General features: G+C 46.8%; 1 protein-coding gene and 1 non-coding gene across 2 annotated transcripts in view; both read left to right on the forward strand.

Annotated features, from left to right (window-relative positions):
- Positions 1-252: 252 nt before the first annotated feature.
- LOC118592646 lies at positions 253-416 on the forward strand. Its single transcript, XR_004946110.1, has one exon. It is a non-coding gene; the product is annotated as a U1 spliceosomal RNA (small nuclear RNA).
- Positions 417-13,411: 12,995 nt separating this feature from the next.
- Cep68 (centrosomal protein 68) overlaps positions 13,412-18,924 on the forward strand; it is a 29,737-nt gene continuing 24,224 nt past the window's right edge. Inside the window, exon 1 of the mRNA XM_036200808.1 lies at positions 13,412-13,535. The gene's annotated coding sequence lies outside the window, so the exon portion shown is untranslated. The remainder of the gene's footprint in view (positions 13,536-18,924) is intronic.

Genomic DNA, 18,924 nt, shown 5'->3' on the forward strand with positions numbered 1-18,924 from the left:
AAGAGAGAGAGGCGGATGGGCGGGGCGTATGCAGATGAGTCTGAGCGCAGGGGCTACCGGTCCCGCAGGGCTCGGAGGCCCGTGTCCCGCGTGGTGAATAATCCGTGCATCGTGAGTGTGATTTCCATGAGGGGTGAAGAGCGCATCAGCGGTCTCGATGGCGGGAAGGTGAGGTGTTCGCGAGAGGGCGATGACCGTGTGTTAGAGAGGTATGCGCGGTGAAGGAGAGAGTGCGCAAGGCAAGAGCAGCTCATACTTACCTGGCAGGGGAGATACCATGATCACGAAGGTGGTTTTCCCAGGGCGAGGCTTATCCATTGCACTCCGGATGTGCTGACCCCTGCGATTTCCCCAAATGCGGGAAACTCGACTGCATAATTTGTGGTAGTGGGGGACTGCGTTCGCGCTCTCCCCTGATGTACCTGTTTAAAATCAGACCTTTTGCTTTCTGAAAGCTGCTCGGTGTCCCTGCAGTGTTATGAACTTCACTGTTTAGTGAAGTTGGAACAGCAGCTCTATCATAAAGCTTTGGGTGGAGCTTGTGGACCCAGTTAAGTCTGTCAGAGCTGACAGAAGCTTAAGATCTACTAAGTAGACAAAGATAAGTACTCTCTTTTGAATGCAGGGGCTCTTCCCGAATTTAGGAAAACAACACCATCAGTAAGTTTGTGTACCGTGTTTCTGCAGTGCCCAGAGGTACCAGGAAAAGGGTAGGGTGTTGGAACCCCAGAAAATGAGATATAGACAAGTTAGTCACCATGTGGCTGGTGTTGGGAATCAAACCCTGGCTCTGTGCAAAGAACAGCCACTGTTTTGGTTTTTTTTGTTTTTCGAGGCGCGGCCAGTCTCTGTTCTTAACAGCTGAGTCATTTCTTCAGTACCCCTTCTGTACTTCCATGTCTTATTTGGTTGGTTTGGGATTTTGCATTTTCGTTTCCTTATTTGTTGACTGGCCCGGAATTAGATATGTAGACCAGGTGCCTTAGTAAAAGTTTCTATTGCTGTGACGAAACACTGTGACTTGGCAACTAGGGGAGGGAAGGATTTTTTTTTTACTTAAGTTTCCACATCTAAGAAACTCAACCAGGGCAGGAACCTGGAGGCAGAAACTGATGCAGAGGCTATTGGCATGCTTCCCATTGGCTTGCTCAGCCTGCTTTTTTACAAAACCCAGGACCAACAGCCCACAATGGGCTGCGCCCCCCCCCCCCCCATCAACCACTAATTTAGAAAATGCCGTACAACCAGGTGGTGGGAGTACACACCTTTAATCCCAGTGCTCGGGAGGCGGAGGCAGATGGATCTCTGAGTTTGAGGCCAGCCTGTTCCAGCACAACCAGCCAGCCAGGGCTACATAGAGGCATTTTCTCAATCGGAGTTCCCTCCTTTCCAGTGACTCTAGCTTGTGTCAAGTTGACATCAATCTAGCCAGCACACCAGGCCAGCCTTGAACTCGCAGTGATCCTGCACTACCTGAGTGCTGCTGGGATTAAAGCTGGCTGGCTGTCTATCAACTCAACACAAGTTGGTGTCATCTGAGAGGAGGGAGCCTCAGTTGAGAAATGGCCTCTGTAAGATTGGTGGTAGGTAGGAAAGCCTACAGGGCATTTTCTTAATCGATGGTGAATGTGGGAAGGCCCAGCCCATTGAAGGCAGTGCTGCCCCTGGACTGGTGGTCCTGGGTGCTATAAGAAGGCAGGCTGAGCAAACCATGAGGAGCAAGCAAGCCAGTAAGCAGCACTCCTCCATGGTCTCTGTTCTAGTTTCTGCCTTGAGCTCCTGCCTTGCCTTCCTTCAAGGTGTCCTCCTGGTGACAGACTGATGTGGAACCTTTCCTCCACAGCAGTTAGGAGCTGACCATCCTCCCTCCCCCGCCCCCCCCCCCCCCCTGCAGCAATCAGGAGGGAGGGCCCTGCACCTCTACTGGGCAAAGCTGCCTGATGGTGTGAGTGTGAGTGGGCTGATCCGGGGACCTGAGGGGAAAGCTGGCTCCTTGCTGTCTGCTGCATTGGGTGAGCTAGCCCGGGTGGTGATGGTGAGGGAAACCTGCAGGCTGACCAACCCGGCTACCACCCAGGCCCAGAACCTCACCTGTGAACTGTTGGAGCAGGTGAAGAGGAAAAACCTACAGATCCAAAACTGCAGGATCTCCATGACACGAGACAACAGCAGGATATCCAAGAGGAGCCCAGTGAGAGCCCATTATCTGCGGTGTAGCAGAAACCAGAGGCCTGGAGCCAGACCAGTGACTCAGGCAAGGAACACTCAAAGTAAAGAAGAACGGACTAGAGGGTAAATTATGTGATTCAATGGACCACTACAGCTTCCACGACGAGATACTTGTTTGTTTGTTGTTTTGGGGGTTTGGTTTGGTTTGGTTTTTGGTGTTTCTTTTAAATTTTGTTTTGTTTTGGGGCAGATTGCAATGGGCAGAAGGCAGAATGGGGGGGGGGGGATGAGTGGGATCAGGATGCATGATGTGAAAGCCACAGAAAATCAATAAAAGTTGAGAAAAACAAAGTTCCCCTTACAGAAATGATACTACAAAATTGGAGAGGCTTAGACTTACTTCTCTTGAGATAAAAAACAAAACAACAACAACCAAAAACTTGCTGGCAAACACCTTTAATCCCAGGACTCCAAAGGGAGAGACAACAAGGTCTACAGAGAAAGATCTAGGACAGCCAATGCTATTCAGAGAAACCCTGTCTTGAAAAAACAAACAAACAAACAAACAAACGAAAACTATATCTGGCTTTGGGAAAACCTGTTGTTTCTATACTAATTGATTAAGAATAATTTTTTAAAAATCTTGCCATGGTGGGGGAAATAATTGGTGCCAGCCTCTGTTCTCTGGTCCCCCTGGCCTACTCTGCTACCAGCACTGGCTGGGCCTTGAATCCTCATTCTGATTAGATTAACAGCAGGGCCCTGCATCTAAACTAAAACAGACAAGTCCATGATTTGACTCACTTAAAGACCAGTGGAGAATGTAACAGGACCCCAGGCCTTATCACAACTGACTCCATGATGGGAGTGCCATTCAGGCTGTAAAACTAAGCACACACACAGCACCGCCCACCAAAAATGAAAACAAAGACCTAATCCATCACAGTCCATAGTATGGGAAAGTCTCTAAACATGCTAACCTTGCCTTTTGGCTTCTGTAGTTCTGCTTCTGGCTAACTGTTCTTGTTAACTAAAGTATGTCATCTCTGGACATGGTTTTTGTGCTGAAAAGCTCACCCTAAGAAAGCCTCGGGGCCACACTGAGTCCTGAACACCCAGTGTAGTTGTTAGCTGGCTAATAAAGACTTCCTATTAGCTTAAACCCATGTCTGAGCAGCCTTCTCTCGCAAATACCCCACAACATTCTGGAAGGCTGAGGCCCAGGTATTTTGCACTCCCTACAGAAAAGGGTCACCTATGTAAGCTCCTTAGGATACAATGGACTCCATCTTGTGGCCGTATTGTAGGACTGCACCAGTGTCTAACAGGGTCCCATATCCCAAAGCATCTGGTTCTAGCTGCCCTATTTGCTAGTCCCTTATACCTAAAAAAATAAAACCTGTTTCATGGAATCGCATGCACTTTAAACATAATTGACCCAGAACCAAACGTATATACACATAGATAGATGGAGGGATGGATGGTTGGATGAATGAATGGATGGATGGATAGATGATTGATAGATAGATGATAGATAGATAGATAGATAGATAGATAGGGATCTTGCTATATATCCCAGGCTAGCCACAAATTCTTGGCAATCTTCAAGCCTCAGCCTCCTCGGTGTTGGGATTATAGGCATTCACCCCACTCTAAGCTCTATACATTTTCATTAATTAATTAATTAATTAATTTTCATTAATTTCTCCAGCACCCTATGACCTCTACTCTAGTTAGCTTCTCTGTTCTGTGATAAACACCAGGACCAAAAGCAAGTTGTGAAGGAAAGGGCTTGTTTGGGCTTACAGGGTTACAGGCCATCTCTGAGGGAAGCCAGGACAAGAAAGCTAGAGACTGAAGCAGAGATCATGGAGGGGTGTTGCTTACTGGCTTGCTCAGAGAGCCTTATTATACAACCAAGGACCACCTGACCTGACCAGAGGTGGCACTTCCCACAGTGGATTGGGCCCGCCTACATCAACCATTAATCAAGAAAATGCCTCAGGGCTGGAGAGATGGCTCAGTGGTTAAGAGCACCCACTGCTCTTCCAGAGGTCCTGAGTTCAATTCCCAGCAACCACATGGTGGCTCACAACCACTTGTAATGAGATCTAGTGCCCTCTTCTGGCCTGCAGGGACACATGCAGGCAGAACACTGTACACATAATAAATAAATAAATAAATCTTTAAAAAAAAAAGAAAATGCCCACAGGCCAATCTGATGGAAGCAAGTCCTCCACAGAAGTTCCTTCTTCCCAGATGACTATAGTTGGTGTCAAGGGACAAAAGCCAACTAGCACAGCCAGTTTCTTCAACACATTTTCAACTTAGACCTTTCTGTAACCTGGGAGATAAAGTTAACTATCCTTACTTCCCAAACAAAGACATTTACGCCCATAGGCTGAGTTTCAGCAGCGGGCTTGTGGCCACATGTCCATTTAGTAGAGAGGTTACATTTATTCATATATGGGGTGGGGCTACCTATGCATGTGACATGGTACTCATGTGTAGTCAAGGACAATTTTCAGGAGTCTGTTCTCTCCTTCCACCATTTACGTCCCTACCATCAGGCATGACATCAAGTGCCTTTACCTGCTGAGCCATCACGCTGGCCCAGGAGATATCAGTTAGATCATGAAATAGGCTCCACCAAACCACACAGTCTCTTGATAGGATTTTCCTCTGCTCTGATTCACACACGGGACCTTACAAAGGGGGCCTTGATTGTTGCCTGTTCCATCCATCTGCAGAAAAAAAACGGCTGCTGGATCTCATCTGGAGGACAATGGAATGTCCCTCTTTCCCCACAACCGTGACCTCACTTTGGCCTTGCCTCCTAGCTCATATGAAATGGGGGGGGGGGTCCCTGTGTGGACTTTTTTAATTTAAAAATTACATTCATCGTATTCAATTTGTGTTTGTGTATATGTGTGAGCAGAGGATAGGATGACTTGAGGGAAGTGAGTTCTCTCATCTTCCATGTGGTTCCTGAAGATTCTTGGGGCTGGTTTTAATAGTACTGGCCACAAATAAGAATCATGTGACTAGAGAGCATCACCCAAAGACTTGCCCTGATTGCCTTAATTGTGCAGGAAGGCCCATCCTGATTGTGGGTGGCACCTTCAGGTAGCAGCCGGCATCAAAAAGGGCATTTCAGAGAGAAGTTTAGTCTTGCCTTTTGCTGGTTCGGCCTTTCCTGCCTCCTGAGTCCATTCACCCTGTTGTCCATGCCACTGCTGATTCCTTTGCTGATAGTGACAGGACCAAGCAGACGCCTTAACAGGCTGCTCAGTCTTCTCTCAGAGATCAGGCCTCAATTTCAGTTTCCTGAGACTTGAGCAGCAGTTTCTGGGAGGGCCATGAACAAGAGACATGGTCCTTGCAGTAGCTCCCTTTCTGCATGTACTCTGACCGCTCAAGGTTCAGCCAATTGTTTACTGTCTAGGACCCCTCACCAACTTAGAGCTACGTGCATGGGTCAATGTGAACGTGCTAGGCCAGCCAGCCCCCACGGCAGCTCAAGGACAAAGCCTGGGATTTGTCCAGGCCTGCCCAAAATGATAACTGTGACCCCAACCAGTAAATTCAAAGGTTACATGCTGTGGATACCGCTCTGTGTAAATAAAGTTCTGATTGGCCAGTGGCCAGGCAGGAAGTATAGGCGGGACAAGAGAGAAGAGATTTCTGGGAAGTAGAAGGCTGGGGAGAGACACCGCCAGCTGCCACCATGAGAAGCAACATGTAAAGACACTGGTAAGCCACAAGCCATGTGGCAAAGTATAGATAAGCAGAAATGGGTTAATTTAAGATAGAAAAAGTAGATAACAAAAAGCCTGCCACAGCCATACAGTTTCTAAACAATGTAAGTTTCTGTGTGCTTTCTTGGTTGGGTCTGAGTGACTGTGGGACTGGCGGGTAAGAGAGATTTGTCCTGACTGGGTCAGGCAGGAAAACTCCAACTACAGTTACACACCCTCACCCAATCATAGGATGCCAAGGCTTGTACCACCCTGCTTGCAGTTTTTCCCTTTAAAAAACCCTTATCCTGAGAGCTCAGGGCCATCCTCCTCCACCTGCTGTGTCAGAGTGTTGGACCAAGCCTGTGCTTGCTTGTTAACAATAAACCCCTTTGTGTTTTGCATCAGCTATTGGCTCTGTGGTGGTCTTGCTCCGGGGATTCTCAACACGGGCACAACAACAGCAGAATCAGCATTTCCAAGTTTTCAACTTGGAATAGGGACCAATTGCTCTCTAGGAACTTTGTGGTATTTTAGCACAGGTTGGGACTACTAAGGCCTTGTGGACAAAGTGACTACTGGTTGTCGCCGTCCTATCCCACTCCCGTGAGAGACAGCTATTCTGGGACTACTCAAGAGTGTTGAGACACCCAACCTCAAGGACTGAGTATCAGTTTCTCAGCATCCTAGGTGTGACTCATTATGATTTTAAAGTTCTCTTAATAAATTTATGTATGTATACACACACATATATACAAGTATACATACACACATATATACACAAGCATAATACATACGTATATATACAAGCTTACATACACATATATATACACAAGCATGCTTACATACATATACAAATATACATACACACATATATACAAGCATGCTTACATACATATACAAATATAACTATACAATATACACAAGCATGCTTACATACATATACAAATATACATATACACATATACACAAGCATGCTTACATACATATACAAATATACATACAAACATATACACAAGCATGCAAACATATACAAATATACATACACACATATACACAAGCATGCTTACATACATATACAAATATACATACACACATATACACAAGCATGCTTACATACATATATATACAAGCATACATACACATATATATACACAAGCATACATACATACATATATACAAGCATACATACACACATATATACACAAGCATGCATACATACACATACAAATATACATACACACATATATACACAAGTATACACACATATATAAACAAGCATGCACAAATACATACACAGCACATATACATGCACAAATATATACACATTTCTATACACAAACACACAGGCATGTACAAACAGGTACATATACATATTTTTCTCCTTATTCTGTTCCTCTGTAAAACAAATTGGTACCAAAAGTGGTTTTGGAGAAACAAAATTTTGAGGATGAGTTTCTCTAGTGGGCTTAGTGGTACCTAGAACTAGATCATCAGTTGGATAGAACCTATGGTCACTAGAGACTCCTCAGATAGTATTTGGAGTGCTGAAATCCATGGTGCACACTGTTTAAAGAACTTACTGAGATAAATGCACTTGATCTCAATTCATGTCTTGTGAGGCATGAGAAATTTATTGACTCTGTATATGAAAACTTTGAATGTTTGAATGTGGAAAATGCCAGTTGGCTCCTTTTAGCATCTTTGAAGAAAACTACAAAAGACCATGAGCTGAGTAATAAAATTGATCTGCTCCAAATGCACATACACAGTCTAAAGGTTTCTAATTGTGCCCTGGAAGAGAACCTTTTCTCCTACAGCCACAGAGCTCACGGTTCAGAAAAACCAAACTCAAGTCCTCATTATACAATTAGCTGAGTTACAGCATACATTTAATGGCCAGCTTCACTGAGTATCAGCAGATAAAGTAAGGGCACTGACTTCTAAAAGAATGGGGTCCTCCAGATAGTGATGGGGGGGCACTAATGAGATTGAAGGTGTTGACTCCTGGGATTCTGCCTGAGGAAAGTCTCTCCACTATCAGAAGATGCTAATATCCCCGCCCCCAATCCCAGCAGTGTGTCTGACAACTTTAGGGAAAGTTGCTCTACTAGGGGACAGGATTGATTATCTTGGGCAAAGGCAGAGACAGCAACGTTGCTGATGTCCCTCAGGAACCACCTGTCATCACCCCTGACCTATAAGTAGACTCAAGCCCCTGGAGGTGAGGTAGGAAGTGTGATCCTTGAGACACTACACCACTAAAGAGCCTCATGAGTTCGCTGACTCATTCAAGCAGAAGTCTGGGCAATGGATTTTAAGGGCACGGGATAATGGTAGAAGGAAAATAAAACTGGATCAGGCGAGTTTATCATCAGCATGGAGCCATTGAGCAGAGATTCCAACTTTGATATTGAAACTGGCACAGTTATAGAAAAGGTACCAAGATTTTATCTGATTAGTTTGTTGAAAATGGCCTAATATCCCTTGGTTTCATGTTGATGAAGAGATCTTAAGGCTTAGAGAAATTGGAATGTTCAAGTGAATTTGCTGCTCAAAACCTAGTCCTCCACAAGGGGAGGGCCAGAAGTCTGTACTGTAAGAGGAAAACTAATGAGGGGCTGGTGTACATGAGAAGAGCTTCACGGTCGCCCTTTCCCAGCGCCAGACATGACAGTGGGAGATGCCGATTCTCAATTGGATGAATTAAATAGTATAGGTTTAACTGCCCCCAGAGTAGTGGGGGCCAGGTTGAAATGGCTTATTGATATTGACTCTGAGTTGTCAGTGATTCAGGAGATCCCAGTAAACACCGTGGCCCTCCAGTTGAAGTAGGAGTAAGCCTGTAAGCAGCACCCTCCATGGCCTCTGTCAGTTCCTGCCTCCAGGTGCCTGTCAGAGTTCCTGCCCTGACTTCCCCGGATGATGGACTTCAAGCTGGAAGCTGAAACAAACCCTTTCCACCCCAAGTCAGTTGCTTTGGGCCATGGTGTTTTATCACAGCAAGAAAAACCCTAAGTCAGAGAGAGAGAGCCAACTCAAGTTGTCAGCCTTGGCAGCAAGTCTCCTCTCACTTAACCAGCTCACCATCACAGCCCTGAGTGTGACCATTCTGAGTTAGTCATAAAATCCAGGTGGGTCTCAAGCTCACTATGCAGCCGAGGCTAGCCTTGAACTCCCTCCAAGGCCTCTTGCCTTGTCTTCCCAGTGCTGGAATTACAGGCAAACACCACCACTCCAGAGTCATATGAAACACTAAATAACTCTCGACAGCTTCCAGGCTCCCTGTTTCCCTCTAGCCCACCAGACTATTCTGGTATTATTTATTTGTATTTATCATTTTAGCTGTTGGAAACTGAATCATATTTAGGCTGGTCTCGAACTCCAGATTTTCCTCTCAGACACTTGAGAGGGTTCTAGTTTTAAAATTTACATCTGGAAGGCACAATACACCCAGGATGACCTGGAACCTACTACATAGCCCAGGTTGGCCTCAAACTGCAGCAATTCTCTTGCCTAAGGCTCTAAGAATGCTGGTATTTTAGGCATAAGTCATAGGCTATGACACCCAAGTGTGATGGTAATTTTTAAAATTGGATTCCATTATGGCATGTCGTGTGTGTGTGTGTGTGTGTGTGTGTGTGTGTGTGTGCGCGCGCGTGCGCGCATATTCCTTTGTATGTGGGTACATGTGCATGTGTGGGCTAGAAGTCAACCTCAAATGTCATCCCTTAAGAGTCACTTTTTTATTTTGTGACAATGTCCTTCATTGGCCGGGGGCTTACTGATGATGCCAGGCTGGCTGGCCAGTGAGCTCTAGGGATCTGCCCGCCTCTGTCTCCCCAGTGCTGGGATTGCAAGCATGCACAGCGCCGGTTGGCTTTATTTTTAACTGTTCTAGAATGAGGATTCAGGGGGTTCTACTCAGGTCCTCGTGTGTGCACAGTAGGCATTTACCAGCTGAGCCCACAATGGTTAATCCTTATTATAAACCTGGCTGGCTTTAGAATTACGTGCCTTTAGGCTTGTCTGTGAGGGATTCCAGAGAGGATTAACTGAGGGGAAAGACCCACTGTCCCATGGGCTGGGGGTTCATGCCGAATACAAGGGGGAAGCAGAAAGCCGCTGGGTACCACCATTCCCTTTCTCCTTCCTGGCTGCCAGGATGTGATCTGTGCTGCTCTGACAGGCCCTTCACATCAGACAGACTGACACTTCTAAAACAGTGGGGGGGGGGGGGGGGGGGAGGGAGGGAAAAGAAAGAAAGAAAAACAGAAGGAGGGAAGGAGGAGCCAGGAAGGGAGGTGTTTTGCAGGCGCCTCAGCTTTCAGCCTGCATAAAGCTCCCTGGAGAGAGTTAAACAAACCTGTGCCTGCTTGAGAGGAAAGGGAGAGACTTCAGAAAGAGAGAATTCCACATCTGTAGCTCAAAAGCATCATCCAACCTCAAGAAACTTAATAACACGGTCTTGTGAAACGTGGCTGTTAAGACATGCAGTCTGTGGCCTGTACATGAATTCCGACAGTCTGACACCATACATTTGAAAAACCAATTCAATTTGTTCCAGACTTAAATGTCTAAAGTTATTATAGAAACGGTTGAATAAGGGCAGCTCAGCTGCCAAGCCTCATGACTGGAGTTCAGTCCCTTGGACCCACGTGATAGGAGGGAGCCAACTCATGTCTCCACACGTGTGTCATGGCACCACACACACACACACACACACACACACACACACACACACTAAGCAAAATGAAATGAAATTTTTAGAAAACAAGATGGCTGAATAGACATTACAGCATCTGACTTGGCTTTTTCGGAAGTCAAATCTGTCAGAGTGAGCACTAGTTCCAACGGTATCCAAGTTGGCCAATCTGGACCTGACTCTGCTCCGTACATAGGGAACAGCCCAAGACTGAGATCTTCCCTGAAACTTTAAGGAGACAAGGAGGTGCTATGGGCTGGAAACAGAACAGAGGTAACGGTCAGACCACCGTCAGGAACTCTCTTGGTCTTATTCTTGAGATGGCACATGGCTTTCCAGGTGGGTGGAGGAGAAAGTATAGTGAATACAGATGTCTCTCTCTCCTTTCCTTGCCTTCTTTTTTCACCTTTCATCTATTTATGTAGCATTTGGGCGGTTATGCCAGTGTGCAGAATGCCCCTGTTGGAGAGAAATGTCCATTGCAGGAATCTTGGCAGACTGCAGGGCCACAACTGTGGAAGCTTGGAGGGCTAGGAACTTCATGTCAGTCTCCACCCTGGAGGCCTGAGCAGAGAATGTAATTTACTCTGGCAGCATCAAATGTCAGCAGTGGCAGCACAGGACGTCCAGCACATGGCGCCAACAGCCTGACCAGCCAGACTGTCCCTCTACTAAGAAAAAAGCTGCAAATCTCATGAGGTGAGTTCAGCTTTAAGAAAATAAGTGGTTTTTCTGAAATTAGATGAGGATCAATGAAATACTTTGTAATTCTCTGACATTTCATCCACAATGTTGCTGGAGTATGTGGCTTAATACACATGTCCTAGATGAATGATAAAAATATAACTGACCAGTTTGGTATACAAGGTGAGTTCCAGGCCAGCCAGGACAACACAGTGAGACCCTGTCTCAACAACCAAACAACAACAAGAAGCATGTCGTTGAAATAAAAACAGTGACTGCGGGATTAAGACTTGGAAGGTAGAACCAACAAGAAGGGATCAGAGAATGAAGGCCACTGCTCCTGACGACCTGAGTTCAATCCCTGGGACCCACGCACTGATTCCCACAAGCTGTCCTCTGATGTCTACACTGTGGTGTGTGACCCCCAACACACACAAATAAGTAAGTAAGTGTAGATAAAACTTGAAAAGATTTGGAAGATAATGTAATATATTATGTGTTCCTATGTTCAGGAAGTATCAACGAATAAACAGAAGAGATCAAGACGAATACAGCATAGGAATAAATGTTTCACAAGAAATTGCAGCTTCCTGTTTTGGAGAATGTTAAAAGTTTCCTTCATCGATTCATTTTATTGTTTTGATTGTGATCATGTGTAAATCCTGATAATCATTAAGACTCTCCACATTAATATCTTAAAGGCTCAGGAAATCAACTGACCTTTTATTAAGACAACCAATGAAACTATAATAGGTTCTTTTTGTGCCAAGGATTAAAAAGAGGAGTGTCTGGTGATGTAGCTAGGTTGATTGAGTTTCTGCTGAGCACACGAGACCTTGGGTTCACTGTCTACCAACCGGGCCTGGTGGCACATATCTCCATTCCCCAGCACTGGGGACATGGTGGCAGGAGGACCTCAGAAATTCAAGGTCATCCTGGGCTACAAAGTGATTCCAGACTAGCCTAGGATATCTGAGACCTTGTCTCTAGTAGTAGTAATAATTAATAATAATAAACAATAAAAGAGTAAAGCATACTGGGTAGAAGGTGAGAAGGGCCATAGGCAAAGGAGAGAACGGAACACATCTGGCTGAGGCTATCCTGATGCTCAATTGCATTTACCATATTTACTGCTAAACGATTTCATGGGCTCTTGATTTTTTCCTTTCAACAAGTAGCTGGATACATGCTTGGTAAATGCTATTTGGCCATTTGACATATTCCTGTTCTGAATTCTTTTACTTTTTTCCTTCTGGGCTGAGGCGTGAACTCAAGGTCTTGCATATACACTTTTAACTTAAAAACCAACAGTGTTGGGAGCCAGAGACGAAGGATCAGGAATTCAAAATCAGCCTGGGCTACAATAAAATTTATTCTCACAAAAAAAGAAAGCTAAATAAAAAGCTGGGCGCGATGGGGGCTGCCTGTACTTCCAGACTGGGGAGGCGAGGCATGAGAACTATCGAGAGTTGGAGGCCAGCCTGGATGTCAAGTTTGTGACCCTTAGGTCGGGCAAAGTCTCTGAGCGGTCGGTCACGGCAGCTTCAGCCCCGCTCCTTCCAGAACGGGCCATTTTGGGAACCCGCAGGACACCATGGAAGTTGCTTCTCCAAATACTGGTGTGACAGGCCGGGCCTCTCTCGACGCCTCAGGGTCTCCGAACGGCGACAACGTGCAGCGGGACCCACGACCCACACCTTGTCTCCGCCGGCATCCCACGCGCCGCGCAGGGGCCTCCGCCTCCGGCTCGGACTTGGCCCACGCCCCCGAGGTTTCCACGCGAACTTAAAGGGAGCACGAGGCCCGGGACTGTCCTCCCGGCCTCCGCGGGCACGTCGGCCCAAGCGCAGGACTCACCCTTCGGCGCCCTCCGCAAGCAGACCCGAGGAGAGCGCGCGCCCGGCCACCCGCGTGGGCGCGGGGACCGCGAACCGCCCAGCTGGCACGAGCGTCGGGGCGGTGGCGGCGGCCAAAGAAGGCCCAACCTCTCATAGGCCAGGGCCACTCAGGGGGCGGGCTCTCGTAGCCGAAGCGGGCTGCGGATTGGTGAAGCCTCCTCGCCGAGGGTTCGGATTGGCGGGTGCCTCGGGAGGGGCGGTGCGGGCGGAGGGCGTGGCGGGCGCTCCGTCTTTCCTCCCGCTAGAGTGAGGGCGCCCCCGGGAGGCTGGCAGTCGCCGCCTGGGACCCCGGCCCAGCTCCCCGGGCCGCTCGGGACGTGCGACGGTTCGGTTCGAAGTGAGGTAAATAGGCCGTAGCCGGCGCGAGTGTCGCGGCGCCGGGAGTCGAGACCCGGGCAGCCCCCGCGTGCCTGCGGCTCGGCGTGGGGCCCTGTGCGAGGCCCGCGGCCTGGAGGGCACAAAGGCTGGCCGGGGAGGGGGCGCCTCGGGCCTTCGCCTCCATCTTGCGGAGCGTGCGGGGCGGAGGCGGGCGGCGGGGCCGGCGCGGCCTGCGGAGCGCGCGGGGCCGCACATCTGGCAGGCGCGCAGCTGGGCGCGCGTCGACCTTGGTGGCGGGGAATCGGCAGGTCACGGCCGCTCGCAGTCGGCAGCCGCTGCTGCTTCCCTGGCACAGGGAACGCAGCCGAGGAGGAAAGCAAGGCGACTCATTTGTTATCTCGAAGATCTATTCTTGTCAGCTGCCACCTGTAAACCAGTCTCTGCAGCCCCGGGGCACATGCCTCAGTAGAAGCCCTTTATAATCATCAGCCCAGGTTTAATTCGGTGCGGGGTTTGTAATAAAAACGAGCGGGAAACTGCCAGTGTCAGAGCAGGGTAGACCTCACTGGGAGTTGATGGGGGTCCGGAGACGCGAAAGGAGATGATCTGATACCTCCTGACAGCTTGGGACACTTTCTCGGTTTGGGCTTGGTTAAAATAAGTACAAGTCGCTTCTCATCTTATTCTCTCCAGCGGTCTGGGTTAAATTCTGGATCGTTTGGGAATAGTGGAAGGAATTCAGCTTCACATCAGGAAAGCTTTTAAAAAGTTTCCCCTACCCCCACAACTGAAAAACATACCTTTATGGGCCTCTGTTTCGACACATGGCACTGTGTTGTGGTTGCCCCAGGCCCTAGCAGGATGGAAGGTCTGTGAGGGAAGGAAGCCGAAAGTTAAGAGAACAGGAACTTTCAAATCCTTTGAGTTGTTGGATCATTCTTACAGGTTAGGGGAGCCGCTGAGCTCTCCAGTCGAATCAGACTTCAATCCCTTCCAAGCTACTAATTCTGGATAAGTTAACTTCTCTGTATCTCAGTTTCCTCCTCTGTAAAGTGGAATTCAGGCCCAGCACGACCCCCTCAAAAAAAGTAGATAGGTAGAATGATAAGTATCAATTCCATGGATTATAAAATACTGATATAAAATACCGAAGATAAAAAGAGGTATTTCAAGAGACCTTCGGAGCACTCGGGAGGCAGGGGAAGGTGGATCTTTAAGTTTGAGGCTATCCCGGTCTACATAGTGAGTCCAGGATAGCCAGAGCTAAATAACAGAGATTCTGTCTCAAAATAACACCCTTCCCGCAAAGTACCAACCTGCCAAAGTATCAGAGATTTATTTTTCTAAGGTCTTAACATCGATTCAAGATCAGTAAGTGGGAAATAATTGGTTAAGTTTTACAGTCATGTTATTTATTTTTGAGGCAGTCTTCCTTTGTAGCTCAGGCTGTCCTAATTGGGCATTCCTCCTGGTTCAGCCTCCCTAGTGCTAGAGTTATAAGCATAGACCATCATGCCTGGTTTAGTGAATCATGTAGCCCAGGCTTATCTGGAACTAGAGTTAATCCTTCTGCCTCAGGGTCCCAAAGTATTGGCATTATAGGCCTGATGCCCAGCTTGGTAAACTCACTCGTAATTAGTCTCTTAATCATCATGTAACAGCAAAGAGATGAGCTATGTCACTTGTCTGCCTTCAGGGTAAGATCGATTATAGGCGTACAGAGAGCCCAATGTGACTGAAAAAAATCCTGAGGATAAGAGTCACAAAAAAGTGTAGAAACAGCATATGAAATTGAGTTGTGAATAACTGCTTTCTTTATATTAATATGTTCTCATGGAGAAACTGTCTGGCTGTCTTCAAAGTTTCTCACAGACAACATGAAAAGTGGAGGAACCCCTTTTGTTTGCTAGGCAGACAAATGTGGAAATTCACTCCTGGGGAATACTGCCTCACTTTGGTCCTCTTGTGTCACAGGAAACAGACTTAAACAGGTATTCCTTCCAGCTGTAATTCTCTTTGACATGACTGTCTTTAAATTATCTATCCCTTCCTTCCTTGTAACTCAGAAGAAAGATTCAAGGATGCTATTCTGGTTTTACTGTTCCAAAATTTACCTTGACTCCTCCTAAGGACTCTTGCTCTTTCTGGGGTTCTCCAGACTTTGACATTCTATAGCTAGCCATTAAAATCATGCCACAAAGGTGAGCCTTTTCAGGTGTCTGCTGCACAGACACACATGTCTTCCTATGTGCTGCCCTGTGCTCGGTATGTATTCCGTGGTCATAAAGGCATCGAGTTGAGCCTTCCAGGAGGCTGTTACTACCTTGGGGTTTGGGTAACAGGAAGAACTGTGGTTAGCAGTTTATCTGAGGATCCTACTCTGCAGGTTCAGATTCCAGGCTCTGAGGGCTTAAGACTGCATTCTCAGCAAACTCTGAGGTGATGTGGATGCCTGGTCCTAGATCACACTTTGTGTTTTGGTTTTTCTTTTTATAGCTGAGTCTGGCTTCACATTCTAGTGGTCGGTCCTACCTTAGCCTCCAGTTGCCGGGATTAGAAGCATGAGCCACTGTGTCTGTGTAGGTTATACTTGAGCAGATACTAACCTAAGGGTCTGAATTTGCTTTTTTGTTTTTGTTTTTAAAGCTATGGATTGGTTTTAGTTTACAGTTCTGGGATTGAGCAGTGCTTCATTCCATAAAATATATTCCATTTGTGTTTAACTTTTAGAATTACTGATAAACAGGTACTATTCATTTACTGCTGTTGTTGGGGCTTGAACCCAGTTCCCTTGTGCATATTAAGCATGTGTTCTACCACTGAGCTTAAAAGTTTGTTTCATTGTGCATCCGTGTATAATGTGTGCCACACCGCATGTGTAGAGGGCAGGAGACAGCTTCTGAGAGTCCACTCTCCTTCCACTATGAGTTTCTGGGATTAAACTCTGGGATTCAGGCCTGCCATGGCAAGTACTCTTACCCACTGGGCCATCTTGACATTGTTGGTTTGTTTTTGTATGATGAAACGGTTCCATTTTGTAGTCCTGGCTAGTCTGGTACTCTGTAGCCCAGGCTAGCCTTGAGTTTCAGCCACTTCTCTAGCCTTAGCTTATTTAATTCTGGGAAAATACGTGTGACCCCATACCTGGCTTATTTTGTTTGTTTGTTTGTTTGTTTGTTTGTTTGTTTGTTTGTTGAGACAGGTTCTTTATATAGTCCTGAGTGACCTGGATATCAATGTGTAGACCAGGTTGGCCTGGCTTGGAATTCACAGAGATCTGTCTGGCTCTGCTTCCCTAATTTCTGGTATTAAAGGCTAAGTTCTTTGTCTTATTCCTAAAATTATTTGAGATATCTAAGGTACTAGCCAAAATGACCAGGCCAACCTTCAATTCTCTATCCTCCTGCCTCAACCTCCTGAGTACTGGGATTGTAGGTGTGTACTCTAAGGCTGGAAAGATGGCTAGGTAGTTAGGAGTGCTTTTAGAAGATTGGTGTTTGGTTCTCAGGACTGTGTCAGGTGACTCAGCCTCTAACTCTTCTCCAGGGGTCTTCTAGCTTTTGTAGGCACACACACTTGTGAGCATACAAACACATTAATAAAAATAAAGTTCAAGTATGTATGTGTTTGTGGTCTGTGTGTGTGCGCATGATTGGGTACATGCCATGGTGTTCCTGTGGAGGTTAAAGGACATCCTTGAATGTTGCTGCTTACCTTCCCCTTGGCTTTTTTTTTTTTTTTTTTTTTTTTTTGAGCTGAGGATCGAACCCAGGACCTTGTGCTTGCTAGGCAAGCGCTCTGCCACTGAGCTAAATCCCCAAACCTCCCTTTGGCTTTTAAGACAGTCTCTTGTTTTTGAAGCTCTGATGCATACCTACTCCAGGCTTACTTGCCCATAAGCCCCCAGGGGACTGTCCTCTCTGTCCCTCCCTCTTCATAGTAGTGCTAGAATGACATGCACCACTGTGTCCTGCTTCCCGGGCTCCAGGCCCCCTGGCGGCCACACTTGTGCAGCAAGTGCTTGTACTTGCTGAGCTGTTTCTCCTGCCTCCTAATATATTTTTATTGTAATAAGTTTGTTTGTTTTTAATGTGTGTGCCTACTTGTCTGTATGAACATTATGTGAGTACAGATGCCCACCAGGGACAGAAGAGGGCATCATCTTCTCTAGAACTGGAATTACAAGTCACTATGTGATGCCCAAGGTGGGTGCTGGAAACCAAACCCAGGTCCTCTTGTAAGAGCAGTAAGTTCTCCTAACAGCTGAGCCACCTCTCCAGCCCTGTAACAAGATTCCATTGAGAAGATTTTGTGTGTATAGGTGTTTTGCCTTTATGTTTGTAAGTGTGCCATGTCTGTGCAGTATGCCCATGGAGGCCAGAAAAGGGCATTGGGTCTCCTGGAACTGGTTCCTGTTCACAACTGGATGGTTGTGAGCCACCATGTATGTGCTGAGAACTGAACCCAGTTCTTAGGGAGAAACGAGGTAATATTATAATCTCAAGAAATAAATAAATAAATTTTAAAGGGGATTGGGGCTAGAGAGATGACTCAGAGGTTAAGGGCACTGTACTGTAGTTCTAGAGGACTCAGGTTCTGTACCCATGGGGCTCACAACCATCTGTAACTCCAGTTCCAGGGGATCTAACGCTCTCTTCTAACTTCTGTGAGTACCACATACACAGACACACATGGGAGCAAAACCATATATTTAAAATGAAAACAAGTCTTTAAAAGGAAATAGGAAGTGGCTGCTGCCCAAGAGAAACAGCGTCTCTGCTGACAATCTCTTGGGGAGTCTGCAGACTGGATGCTTGATACTGTGAGTGCCTTTTTAAAAAGACTTATTTTATTTTGTGTGCATTGGTGTGTGTGTGTGTGTGTGTGTGTGTGTGTGTGTGTGTGTGTGTGTGTGAGGGTGCCAGATCTCTTGGAACTGGAGTTACAATTATGAGCTGCCATGTGGGTGCTGGGAATTGAACCAGGGTTCTCTGGAAGAGCAGCCAGTGCTCTTAGCTACTAAGCCATTTCTCCAGCCCGTGCATGCCATTCTTAATAGTATAAGTGCATACCTTTAATCCCAGCAGGCAGAGGCAGGTGGATCTCTAGTTCAAGGCCAGCCTGATCTACATAATGAGTTCCAGGCCATCTAAGGCTATATAATGAGACCCTGTCTTGAAAAACAAAGCCACTGGTTGTCTGGGTCAGGATCCTTCTGGATGTGCTCTGTCAGCTCTTGCATGCCCCAGATCTTGTCTAGTGGGCCTAGATGAAGATAAAGAAGACCTCAGTAGGTTTTTAACAGCCACAGCCCATGACCCTGGCAGCCTGTCCCTCTTCTCCTCTCCTGGCAGTAGTAGGGGCATGTGAACTGTTCCAAGCTTCAGTCCTGCAGACACATGCTTCTATAGCA

This window comes from Onychomys torridus, chromosome 10 (genome assembly GCF_903995425.1).
Source record: "Onychomys torridus chromosome 10, mOncTor1.1, whole genome shotgun sequence".
NCBI lineage: Eukaryota > Metazoa > Chordata > Mammalia > Rodentia > Cricetidae > Onychomys > Onychomys torridus.